The sequence below is a fragment of the Chrysochloris asiatica genome, unplaced genomic scaffold, assembly GCF_000296735.1.
Source record: "Chrysochloris asiatica unplaced genomic scaffold, ChrAsi1.0 scaffold00016, whole genome shotgun sequence".
Lineage (NCBI taxonomy): Eukaryota > Metazoa > Chordata > Mammalia > Afrosoricida > Chrysochloridae > Chrysochloris > Chrysochloris asiatica.
In genome coordinates, this window is record NW_006408534.1 from 28,763,691 (window position 1) to 28,777,063 (window position 13,373).

Consider the following 13,373-nt stretch of genomic DNA (forward strand, 5'->3'; position numbering starts at 1 on the left):
AATGATCAATACATCTTGATTGCATGTTTGATCAATTTCATTTTGAAGAAGTTGGTAGAATTCTTCTATTTCATCCTCACTGGCTTTAGTGGTTGGTGAGTAAATTTGAATACTAGTGGTATTAACTGGTGTTCCCTATGGGCACATGGATATCATCCTATCACAGACAGCATTGTACCTCATGACTGATATGGATATGTTCTTCGTGACAATGAATGCAACACCATTCCTCTTCAATTTGTCATTCTCGGCATTGTAAACCATGTGGTTGTCAGATTCAAAATAGCCAGTACCAGTCCATTTCAGCTCATTAATGCCTAAGATATCGATGTTTATGCATTCCATTTCTTTTTTGACAATTTCCAGTTTTCCTAGATTCATACTTCATACATTCCATGTTCTGATTATTAATGGATGTTTACAGTTGTTTCTCTTCATTTTGAGTTGTGCTCCATAATGGGTCTAGGCAATGATCAATGGTAAATGCAAAAGACATTTGGCCATAAAGTAGAACCCACTGCTATTTCCCATTCTCTTCCTAAAGGAGAGCTTACACTAACTGTAAATCAAGATACTCATTTACAGTGTAAGAGAAAACATCCACTTCTATCCAAGTAGTAGTTGTTGTTAAGTGCCTTCGAGTCAATTCCGACCCATAGCGACCCTGTATAGGGTTTCCAAGGAGCAGCTGGTGAGCTTGAACCGCCGATCTTGGTACCCGTATAAAATCCTTTTAAAGCCATTAACCTCCTTTCAGTCCACTTTCCTCTTTTTCTGCCTCATACTACTGAACTTACTTAAAAATACTCTCAAACTCTCTTTTCAAAGCTGGCAGGTATATGTGTGCATTATATGGTATCTTTGATAATATATTTTCTTTGCCTTCATTCAGAAAAGTAACTAAAGTGCAAAAAGTATAAGCCAGTTTCCCTGTTAAGGAGAATCATTTTTAAAATTTCATTCCATAAAAGTAAACAGGAAATAAACTATTTTTTCCTTCCTATTTATCTAAAATTAACAGCAGTTCTTTCATCAGAGAAAGAAAACAGAGTTTGTTTGTTTTTTTCAGCATTATTCAGTATATTTCAGCACTTAGCAACAACAACCACAATGTTAAATCTCTGGTTAAGCCCACATCAGAGCTCCGAGTTCTTGTGTAGACTATTTGTGAAGTCCCGTCCAGGGGCAGATTACCCAATAAACGAGGTAAGCAGGGCTTGCATATCTAATGCTCACTATATATTATAAAACTTCCCATGTTTTGGGAAGATACTTCTAAAAACTTCACTTTATTCCATTACATTGCCTAATGCATTACACCATTTGGTTTCTAGACTGCTGTTTCCATTGGCATTGATTATGAATCCAAGTAAAATGAAATATTTGACAACTCATTGTTGTTGTTAGGTACCATTGAGTCCATTCTAACTTACAGTCACCCTATAGAATTGCTGTATAGGTTTGTTGCTGTCAGTCCATCTTATTAAAAGTCTTCTTTTTTTTTCTGACCTTGTACTTTACTAAGAATGATGTCCAGGACTTATCCATCCTTATAACATAGCCAAAGTACAGAAGATGAAGTCTCATCATCCTTGTGTCTAAGGAGCATTCTGGCTGTATTTCTTCCAAGAAAGTTTTCTTTGTGCTTCTGTTATTCCATAGTATCTTTCTTATTCTTCATCAATGTTATAATTCAAAGATATCCATTCTTCTTCACATGTTGGGTGAAGTACATCTTAACCCTCAAAATGACATGATTGCTTTTCAACGTTTTAAAGAGGTCTTTTGCAACAGATTTGCCAAATGCAATAAACCATTTGATTTCCAGACTTCCGTTGGCATTGATTATGGATCCAAGTCAAATGAAATATTTGAAAACTTAAATACTTTCTCCATTTATCATCAAGGTGCTACTGTTTAGTTGTGAGGATTTTTATTTTCTTTATGCTTTGATGTAATCCATGCTCAAAGCAGTAGTCTTTAATCTTCATCAGTAAATGTTTCAAATCTTCATTTCCTCATCAGTCAAGATTGTATCATCTACATATCACAAGTTGCTGAGTTTTTCCCCAATCCTGATGCCACATTCTTCTTTATACAATTCGGCTTCTCAGATTATTTGCTCAGTATACACACTGCATAAATATAGTGAAAGGAGACAACCATGACATACCCTTTTCCAGATTTAAAACCAGATAGTACTCCATGGTACCGTTTTATATACAGGTTCCACATGAACACAATTAAGTGTTCAGAAATATCCATCATTCACAATGTTATCTATAGTTTGTTATGATCCAAACAGTTGAATGCCTTTGTATAGTCAATAAAACAAAGAAAGGTGAACATCTTTCTAGTATTCTCTGCTTTCAGCTAAGATCCATCTGACATTAGCAATGTTATTCCAAGTCCTCTTCTCAATCTGACTTGCATTTCTGGCAGTTCCCTGTCAATATACTTTTGCAAATTTTTAAAATTATCTTCAGCAAAATTTACTTGCCTGTAATATTAATAATATTGTTCAATAATTTCTACTTTCTGTTGGATTACCTTTCTTTGGAATGAGCACAAATATAGATATCCTCCAATCAGTTGGCCAGTGGCTGTCTTACAAATTTCATGGCATAGATGAGTATTCTTTTAGCATTACATTTGTTTGTAAAAACATCTAAATTGATATTCCATCAATTTCTGGAGTCATATTTTCCACCAATGCCTTCAATACAGCTTGGATTTCTGTCTTCAATACCATCAGTTCTTGATTATATGGTACCTCTGAAATGGTTCAACATCAGACAATTCTTTTCAGTTCAATGACTCTGTGTATTCCTTTTTATTATTTTGATGCTTTGGATATCATTCAATATGTTGTCCACATAATCCGTCAGTATGGCAACTCTAGGCTTAAATATTTTCTCCAACTCTTCCAGTTTGAAATGGCAACTGTGTTCTTCTCTTTTAGTAAAGAGAACGCCAGGTCTTTGCACATTTCATTATGATAATTTACTTTGCCTTCTTGAACAAACCTTTGAAATCTTTTGTGCAGCTCTTTTACTGCATCATTTCTTCCAGTCACTTTAGCTTCTGTATGTTCAAGAGCAAGTTTCTGAATCTCTTCTGATATCCATTTTAGTCTTTTCTTTTCTTCCTGTTTCTTAAATGACCTGTTGCCTTCTTCGTGTATGAAGTCCTGATGTCATCCAACAACTCCTCTGGTCTTCAATCATTAGTATTAATGCATCAAATCTATTCTAAAGATGGTCTCTAAATTTAGGTGGAACATACTCAAGGTCATACTTTGGCTCTCATGGACTTGTTGTAATCTTCAGCTTGAACTTGCAAATGAGAGAAATTGATGGTCTGTTCTATAGTGCAACCTTTGACTTATTCTGATGATGATAATGAGCTTCTCCATCCTCTCTTTCCATAGATGTAATGGATTTGATTCTTGGGTATTCTATCTGGTAAGGTACATGTGTATAGTCACTGATAAGGATTTTTTTAAAAAAATATTCACAATGAATAAGTCATTGGTCTTGCAAAATTCTATCATGCAATCTAATGTATTGTTTCTATCACCAAAACCACATTTTCCAATTACTGATTCTTCTTTTCTTCCAATTTTGTTTCCAACTTTCACATACCCTATAGGGTCAAACCAAACCAAACCCCACTACCATCAAGTTGATTCAGACTCATAGCAACCTGATAGGGCATAGTAGAACAGATCCTTAAGGTTTCTGAGACTATAAATCTCTACAGACAGACAGCCTCATCTTTTTCCGATAAAGCAGCTTGTGGGTGTGAACTGCTGACCTTGCAGTTAGCAGCCCAAGACTTAACCTACAGTACCATCAAGGTTGTTGTTGTTAGGTGCCATCAAGTTGATTCCCACTCATAGAAATCCTATGGACAACAGAACAAAACACTCAGAGCCCTGCAACATCCTCAAAATTGTAATGTTTGAGCCTACTATTGCTGCCACTGAGCAAATCTATCCCACTGGGGCTCTTCCTCTTTTCACCAACCCTCCATTTTGCCAAGCATGATGCCCTTCTTCAGAGACTGGTCCCTCCTGATAAGATACCCAAACTATGTGAGATGAAGTTTCACCATATTCACTTTTAAGGAGCATTCTGGCTTCCCCTCTTCTAAGACAGATGTGCTTGCTCTTCAGGCATTCCACAGTGTATAGTCAGTAGTCTTTGTCAGCACTGCAAATGTGAGGTGTTTGTGTTGTACCAAGAGGCATGGAAGATGGTGGTAGTGCCAGTTGTGGAGTCAGCTCAACTCAGGTATTCTGTAAAGGGTTCCTGGAGCTGCAAATCTTTATGGGAGAAGAAAATCCCTTCTCTAAAGAATGAAGAACCAGGAGTGGAACACATCCTCTGGATCTCTGATCTCTGCCTGAACTTCCTTGATCCAGGAGACACAGAGCTATAATACCAGGAATGTTGAGAGTAGTGGCAGCAGAGGCAGCAAAAGCAAGAGACCAGCAGAAGGCAGTGGTGGGCTTTCTGGTCCACAGAGTGAGAAATTTGAATGTTTTCTAGCAAGAAGTTTGCTGGAGTTGCCTCCTGATACTCAATGGGTTGGGGAACCTAGGTTTGCCAAAGAGCTGAGTGCCTTTGGGTTCAAGGCTTACTAGTGAAGTGGAAAGCCTTTGAGCATATATTGGCAGAAATTCAAGCACTTTGTAATAAGCAGGACAGAGGCCAAAGGGCCAAGAAAGGCCAAGAGCCTAGGCATGCCTGCAGCACAGCTGAGAATAGTCTGTCCAGATCAAAGAACTGTATCCTGAGTGTTTCTGATCCTGAATGGTAACCAATTACTTTCCTAATAAATCCTATTATAAGTATTGTCTATGAGTTCTGTGTGGTCATTATAATGAATTATTGAACCCATCAGAGAACTAGAAAGTGTCATGGAAGGACCAATTGGTGTCAGATTTGGTGAAAAGACTGGACTATGGAAGCATGTAGGAACCTTGGACTGATGCTGATGGTTATTATCCTCCTCTCTACTTTGTAACATTAGAAGTCAGACGCTGCCTTCATGTCATTTTTGCAGTACAGGTCTTAGTAATCACTCGACTGTCAGGGAACCCTATTTCAGAATGTTCATAACCTAAGCCCAATTTTAAATGTTGTACTGAGCACAAATGAACCCCCTGTGTCCCTATTCATGTTGAACTATTAGGGTAGTTAACTAAAAAGAGCAAAGGGCTCAGGCTCGGACTCAAAAAAACATACCTCTTCCCAGCTACATGACCTTGGTGGGTAGAGTATTTTTTGGGCTATAAAAGTAGATAATAAAACCACCTTGAGTATAAAACAGCAAATGCAAAAGACTTTTTGAATACACAAAGTAAAAGGCACATGCAAAACTTGATTCCAGAAATAGGAGATTGTAATAACAGTATCTCTCCCTCCTCTACCCTGCACCTAGTCCCTTCCACTCTTGCTCCACCTATCCTCTCTCCTTCCTACTGGTAGGATTCTATTACAGTTGCATTCACTCATTGTTATCTGTGGTTTCTCCTCTTTGGAAACTTCAGGGATCTCTGTAGTTCACAAAGTTTATCTGATTTACAAAGCCAAATAGCCAGAGAAGTGTCCTATTTGTAAAAACCAAAGAATCACAGATAGCTTTGCAGCCCAAACCAGAAACAGGATGGCCATAATACAAGAAGAAGGACTCAACCTTTGGTAGGAACCCTTCAGATCTCCAAGTGGACCTTGTTACTTAAAGTAATTCATATAGAAATGGCTGTAATGAGAACGCTCTAGTGTTGAAGTGAGGGAGTATGGGAGAACTGGATTGTCCCTAGGTCAAATTAACAGCCCTACCCCTAATTACCTTTTAACACAGTCCTTTATTTTAACACTTACCACAATATCCACAAGGTGTTTTAATGTCCTAGTGTGGTGCTGTAGAATAAGCACTGGAGTGCTAACCACAGGGTCAGCAGTTCAAACCCACCAGCCACTCCTTAGAAATCCTATTCAGAATTGCTATGAGTTGGAACCAACTTGACAGCACTTAATAACAACAACATAACAAGGTATTTCAATTTCTTTGTATAGGCTTCATTAGGCTGCAAACCTCAAGATCAGAAATTCTAATCTACCAGTCACTTCATTGGAAAAAGATGAGGTTTTCTGCTCATCTAATGGATTTTTTCATGTAAATTTTTCTGTAAAAATTTATAGCCTCAGAAACCTAGGGTCAACATGAGATGGAACTGATTTGACAGCATACAACAACAACAACCTTACTCCCCCCAAGTCTGATCATTGATGAATTATCAGTCTCCCCAGCTAGACTCTAAGCTCCTCTGTAGGAGAGATCATGTAGTGTCATCTCTTTAACCTCAACCTCTAATTCAAATCACTCCTCATAATGTGGTAAAACTAGAAGAATTAGCAAAAAGCTATCATTGCTTTGGTTAAAGAGCTAGCAAACTAATCTAGACGAAGAATAGTGAAACTGAATGTCTGCAGTGGCCAACCGAGTAATTTAAACAAATAAAATGTACAGGTTGAGAACTGTGGTGAACTATTCTCATGCATCTAACAACACAGAGCCTACTTGGCGCCACGTTGCTTCATAAGAACAGTATAGCTCTATCCTTCAGGGTTTCAGGAGTGCCAGAAAGTCTTAGTTTGTGTGTACAATATCATAAGTTTCATTAGATTCAATCCATTATGTGGATCAAACAAAAATGTGTTCAATATAATGCCCAGGCTGCAACCTAAGCCAGATCTTTCCAGATTCTCACCAACCCCATCTCCACAAGACCCATGTTAAGCCAGACTGACTTGAATGCACATAAATGGAATCTTGCCATAAGAGTGGTAGTATTCCCTCATCTCAACTATAAATGCAAAAAATAATTAGAATTTTTCAAGTTGGTTTACCCTGTTTCCCATTACAACTCCAATCTAATCCTTCCAGAATGATTTTCTCCCTGCTCATTTAGTTACATGCCATGAATCCCAGTGGATTTTACTATCAGAATTGTCTCCCTAGCTTCTAACCTTCATTCCAGTCTCTATAGTGTAAGGCTGGTTCCTTTGATAAATAATAGGCACCGGGGAGAATGGCTGAGAGAGACAGCACTTACCTTTGTGGTGGTGATATCACACACTTTGCCCTCATCCTGCCCACTGGGATTTCCATCCTTATCCAAGAAGCACCACCCTTCTTCCCTCACTGGAATTTGTGGTACACATAGGGATTTAGCGTCCCAAAAAGAAGAAAAGAATCTTGTTCTTTGCTCGTCCAGGTCACAGCAATCGGAGGGAAATCAATTTCACCTGCAGAAGAAACAATAATGGAAGCTGTAACTCCAAAGAGGAAATAAATCCACAATATCCTATCTCAGTTTCAGTGCTCTGGGCCCTGTACTGATTAGACATCTATCTTTAAGTTCTATCTATTTTGCCTTTTCTCCCTGTGAAACCCATCACTCCCATTGGACATGTGGATAGGCAGGTATCACAAAGTCATAGAACCTAATTCAAAACCACTCTTAGAACTTGACAAAAGCCATAAGCCCAGAGACCAGTAAAACATCCAAAGATAAAACTACTAATTGCTGTCAAGTCTATTCTGACTTATGGTGATCATATGAGTAGAACTGTGCTCCACAGGGTTTTCACAAGTAGATCTCCACATCTTTATTCTGAGGTATCTCTTGATGTACTTGAACCTCTGGCCTTATGTTCTCAACAGAGCATATTAAACGTTTGCACCATCTAAGGGCTGCAAAGATAAAACTAAAATTAGGGCTTCAGTCATTCAATTTCCACATAATTTCTCATAGCAATTATTTTCTCAGTTAATTAATCAAGGATAAACTTATAAACTTATAAATGAATGCATTTTAATCCATTTCAGAAACCAAGTTCTGTGTGTTACTGCCCTGAAAGAATTAACAGCCCTGCTTCAATTTGAAGTCAATATGTTTCACAGGCTGGTCAAATTAAATTTTGTTTTATTTGCTCACTGTTATATTTTATACTTCAGAAATGACTAGACATGCTAGCACAGAGTCCTCTGGTCAATGCACGTGTAGCATGTATGTGTGTGTGAAAGTATGCTTTAAGTTGGTAGCAAAATTAATAAAAGGATAAAATATAATTACTCACTCTAAATAACTTAAAGAAAGCAAAAATATTTCCAATTCCCAAGCAGGTAAGCCTTGCCTCATGTTGATGAATTCCCATAGATTTGTACCAGCATCTAACCAGCCATTCATCGATTTTCATGTTTTTCCAATCAGCATCAAGGTCCAAGAGAGGGGAATGTAGGGGAAGAAGAAAAGACTAAATCTGAGCTTCAGAAAGAAAGTGAAAGATTAAAAAAGCATTTCTCTGACTATGTCAATTATGAACAAGCACTCATTAGAGCCAGGTATTGTGTTAGGTACTGGGCTTATAAACAAGCTGCAACACTTAGCCCCCAGAAGCTCACAGACTCCAATAACAAACAATAAAGAAGTAATGACTCTCTAATACCTTCAAAAGACTATGGAGAGGTGGAGAGGGAGGAGACAGTAGAAAGAGTCCCTAAGCTGTTCTCAACAATGAGCAGAACAATCTTACGCACATGTAGGCACATGTAGAGGGTGAATTTCCAACAGAGACAATAAAGAGGAGGATAAGAAATAAAAACATAGCTCCATTCAACTATATTTCTTAGATGGTACTCTTAGCAGCGGAGATACAGAAACCCCAACAAGAATAAAAAAAATCATTTTTGAAGCTGAAATTCTTCTCTTCCTCCATGGACTACCAGTAGCACATCATTGGACTAGTTTCAGATATGCTGTTTCAATGAAACACAGAAATGTTGCTACATATTTTAAAAATAAAAGCTCACACATACAGTTATCCTTTCCTATCAGATGACTTTTTAAGTGATGCACATATTGAGACAAGGTAAAAGTAATCTGGTCAATATCACGACTTTGACTTTGATATCATCATATTAATTACTAAGCTAAAAAAAAAAAAAAAAGCAAAATATTTGGGCTATAAGAACTTCTCAGAAATCCCACTTCCTAGCAGTACACTATGTCAGCTTTTTATAGGAAAGAGAGGGTTGGCCGAGAGACCGACTATGAAGTTAGTTAAAAGCACCTCTTTTTGTTGTTCACTTTACAGAAACTAGTGAGCTATATGCCAATGTTTGATGAATAAATAACATTCCAGGCTGTGCTTTTCCCTCTTCTCCCCAAAATAAAAAAATTCCTGTGTATTGCCCAATGCTCCATGACTATGACAACCATACCAAAAACAAAAAACAAAAAAACTGGCTCTCCCAGGAACAGAGGACACTACGACCATCAAGGAGGAAGGACATGAGGGGAACATGGGACACTAACCAGAGAAGTATTGACACCTGAGATGGAGGCAGAGGTGATGGCATGGGGAGACAGAGCAGCTGAGGACTCTGGATACATGGAAAGAGAAAGGATGTGTGCTGGAAACCAGTAGGTTGGCTTGAAAAATGTGCCCTTTGTTTGTTTAAATGATTATATATTCCTATGAGTTTTTGTGTACATAAAAAAAAAAAGAAGAAGAAGAAGAAAGAAAGAAAGAAGGAATAGTGGCAAATACTGTTAACCAATGGTACATGGAGGAGATTGTAATCATTGTATTGAAACAAAATATGATTGGTTGAGTGCAAAACCAATTTTCTACAATGTAAACTACCACTTAATTCATAATAATAGCCTTAAAAAACCAACTGGCTCTATGGGAAAAAAGTGCAATACTAATCAATACCTCTTAGTGTGAATTTATGTAAGTTCACACTTCTCTTAGGGTATGCACACTCTGTGTGCCCTCCTAACCTAAATAACTAGCAGTTCTGGAGTCCCTACTACTTGCCAGATAATATTCTAAGAGTTTTAAACACAGGAGCATAGTGGTTCCATATGATAAGCACTGGACTGTGAACCACATAATCCTCAGTTTGAGTTCCTCAGCTAGTAAGAGAAAAATGAGGCTTTCTGATCCCACAAAGATTCAAAGCCTCAGAAACCCAATACAGGGTCGCTATGAGTCAGAACCGACTCCACGACACTTAATAACAATGAATCCTCTACTGTCATGGTGCTGTAGGATAAGCCCTAGACTGCTAACCACAAGGTTGGCAGTTCAAACCCACCAGCTGCTCCTTGGAAACCCTACACAGGGTTGATATGACCTGGAACCAACTTGATAGCACCTAACAACAACATCCTCCTCCACTACTACAAATGCCACGTTTGAGTGGAGCTATGTTTGAACTCTGAATCCAGAGGTGTATCTAAGGAAAATAATGTCTGTGGCAATTACTTTTAAATTGCTGAATTTCTTGCAGCTGACAGTAAAAACTGTCATGGTGAATAGAAACTGCTCATTGGCACACACACCTAAAATTGGTGCTATATCTGACATACCCTAGATATACATCTAGAAAAAGACAAAAGCACTGATAACTATCGAGTTGACTCTGACTCATAGAAACCCTATAGAACAGATATTACACCCATAGGGTGTAATAGTTTCAGAAGCCAACTGCCACATCTTTCTCCTGTGGATCAGCTGTTGGGTTCAAATTGCCAACCTACTGGTTGGCAGCCGAGCACTTTAACCACTGTACCACCAGAGCTGCTTATCATCTCTACTAGAGATGGTAATTTACCTTCTCTTCAGAGAAGCTAAAATTCATCCCAAGTACCAAACCTAACATGGATCAGAGTGAAGATTCAAACTCAAGCCTTCCTGATTTCAGCTAGTATGGAAAATCAAGATCCACTCTTAGTTGTTAGGGAAGGTCAGGAAAAGACTAGGAAAGGTTGGCAGAACATTACCTAAAAAACCAGCCTTTTAGGATGTGTACATCCAAAAGATTCACTCCTTCCTACTCAACAATCCCATTCAATGTTTCCATTTCCATCAGTTCCTACCCTACCATCAGTGTTGATCTGTTCAGAACAAGGAAATATTGTTTGTGATTTAGCAATTAAAGAGGTTTCTGACTTTGCTGAGTGATTCAGCAGGATGTTGACAAAGCAAATCAAGCTCACTCAAGTATTGCTACCCTCTGCAGAATTCCTCACTGTGAAGTGTTTCAGAAAGCTGAAATACTTGGCATCATCTTTGTGCTTCCCTCCAGTCTGGCTTTATTTCCTATTGAACTGACTACAGCATTCAAAAATACACAAAATAATTTCCTCTGCTATTGTTGAGGGAAAAGATGAAGATTAAGTGATATACTGGGCTATTTCATCATCCAGAGACCTGACACCTAATTTGAAACAAAACCCCAAGAAAAACAAATGGACAGCTAACAGTACACAGGACTGATGACTTCCATCCTCTTCCAGGACTCAGAATCACAGAAACAAGGTTGCCTTCCAACATTAAAGTACAAAATCACTGCCGAATAGATGGCACTGTAGGATACGCACTGGGTCACAAGGTCAGTTTGAACCATAAGGTCCATGGTTCAAACTCACCAGCCACTCTTCTGAAACCCTATACAGGGTTGTCCTGAGTCTGAACTGATTTGATAGCACTTATCAACAAAGTAGATCAAGAAGACATGGCAGCACAAGTCCATGTCCTCTGCACTTCCACACTATCCTGTGGCTGCCCACCTACTGCTCTGCCCACATTGTTTTGAAATATTGACATGTCAGTATCTAGTTAGGGATACTGAGGCTTTGAGCTCTCAATATTAATTTGAATATTCCAAAACTTAAAATATTGAAGTATAATTCGAATTATGGGGTTATCAGAAGGAACCAGTCCCTGGAGAAGAACATCATGCTTGGCAAAGTGGAGGGTCTGCCAAAAAGTATTTGACCCCCAATGACAAAGTCGCAGCAACAAGTTCAAACATATCAACAATGTGAAGAAGGCACAGGACTGGGTAGTGATTTATTCTGTTGTCTACAGGGTTATTATGAGTCAGAACTGACTCAATGACACCTAACAACAATATTCTTGAATATAGTGGTATTTAACACATTTTGGTAGAACAAAATCATCTTTCCCAAGCCAATAAGTCTAACAAAAAATGTAAGACACATCTTAGCACTGTGTAAAGGAGGAGAACCTTGCTCAAGTGGAGTTTAAGTGTCAAGACCTCAGTTTCCCACCATTACTACCAGTTGCTGTTGAATTTCATGCAATTAGAATCTAGAGTAATAGTTAATGATTTTCTCTAAGACAATCTGTCTTACACTTTCTAGCATTTTTGGTGCTAGAAGATACACTATGTGTATGTCCTACTATAGTTTCAAATACAAGGCCTGATACAGCATTCAAAGAGACTTAGCTTGACTATGCCTTGACTGCTAACCCAGCCAGGTGTTTCAGGGAGAAAAGGCCTGGAGACAAGCTTCCATAAAGATTACAGCCTAGAGAACTCTACCGAGTAGTTGTAAACTTTCTTCTTTATCATATGGGGTCGCTAGGAATCAAAAATCAGCTTGTAGGGCTCCAACAACTCAGCATTCAGCAGGTAGTGGTGTGCCTACTGAAAACATCTTGTTGTTGTTGTTAAGTGCTGTCGAGTCGGTTCCGACCCATAGCGACCCTGTACAGGGTTTCCAAGGGTGTAAATCCTTACGGGAGTAGAAAGCCTCATCTTTCTCCCGCGGAGCGGCTGGTTGTTTCGAACCGCTGACCTTAAGGTTCACAGCCTGATTCGTAACCACTACGCTACCAGAGCTCCTTAGACATGCTGCTAGATACCCTATAATACACACACCAAACCATACAACAAAGAATCAGCCAGTCCAAAATGTCAATAATGCTGACGTTGGGAAAGTGGTGTAGACAAAAGAGATCCTTCACCACCAATACAGTATAGGGCCTGACTTGGCCCCTGTCCTGAACCTACCCACCACAGAACTGCTGTCAGTGGGGTCTCCAAGAATGGAAATCTTTACAAGAGTACAATGCCTCATCTTCCTCCGGAAAGCCAGTTCTCTATAAAATCTACTCTGGGAAAAAATACCAAACTTGTGGAAAGCTGTTGTTGTCCCAGAAATAATGCAAATACAAGTTAGTTTTGCAGTCCAGCCATTATTCACCAGGCACAGATTAATTTTCAATAACACCTGGGCATAATGGCATAATAGGAATAATAATAAAAAGTGAACTTCAACACTACTTCTTTTTTGCTTGTTGTTGTTGTTGTCAGGTGCCATCGAGTCGGAACCGACTCATAGCGACCCCATGCACAGCAGAACAAAACAATGTCAGATCCTGGGCTAACCCCACTACTGCTGCCACACTTGACGCCATCAATGATGCCACCTGGCTGATCCATCTCATTGGGGGTCTTCCTCTTTTTCTCTGACCCTC

The 13,373-nt window shown here is 38.8% G+C and overlaps 1 protein-coding gene across 1 annotated transcript in view; it reads right to left on the reverse strand.

The window, feature by feature from the left end:
• The window catches only part of KCNS3 (potassium voltage-gated channel, delayed-rectifier, subfamily S, member 3), a 27,073-nt gene extending 19,745 nt beyond the window's left edge, over positions 1-7,328 (reverse strand). Inside the window, exon 1 of the mRNA XM_006835264.1 lies at positions 7,127-7,328. The gene's annotated coding sequence lies outside the window, so the exon portion shown is untranslated. The remainder of the gene's footprint in view (positions 1-7,126) is intronic.
• Positions 7,329-13,373: the final 6,045 nt, after the last annotated feature.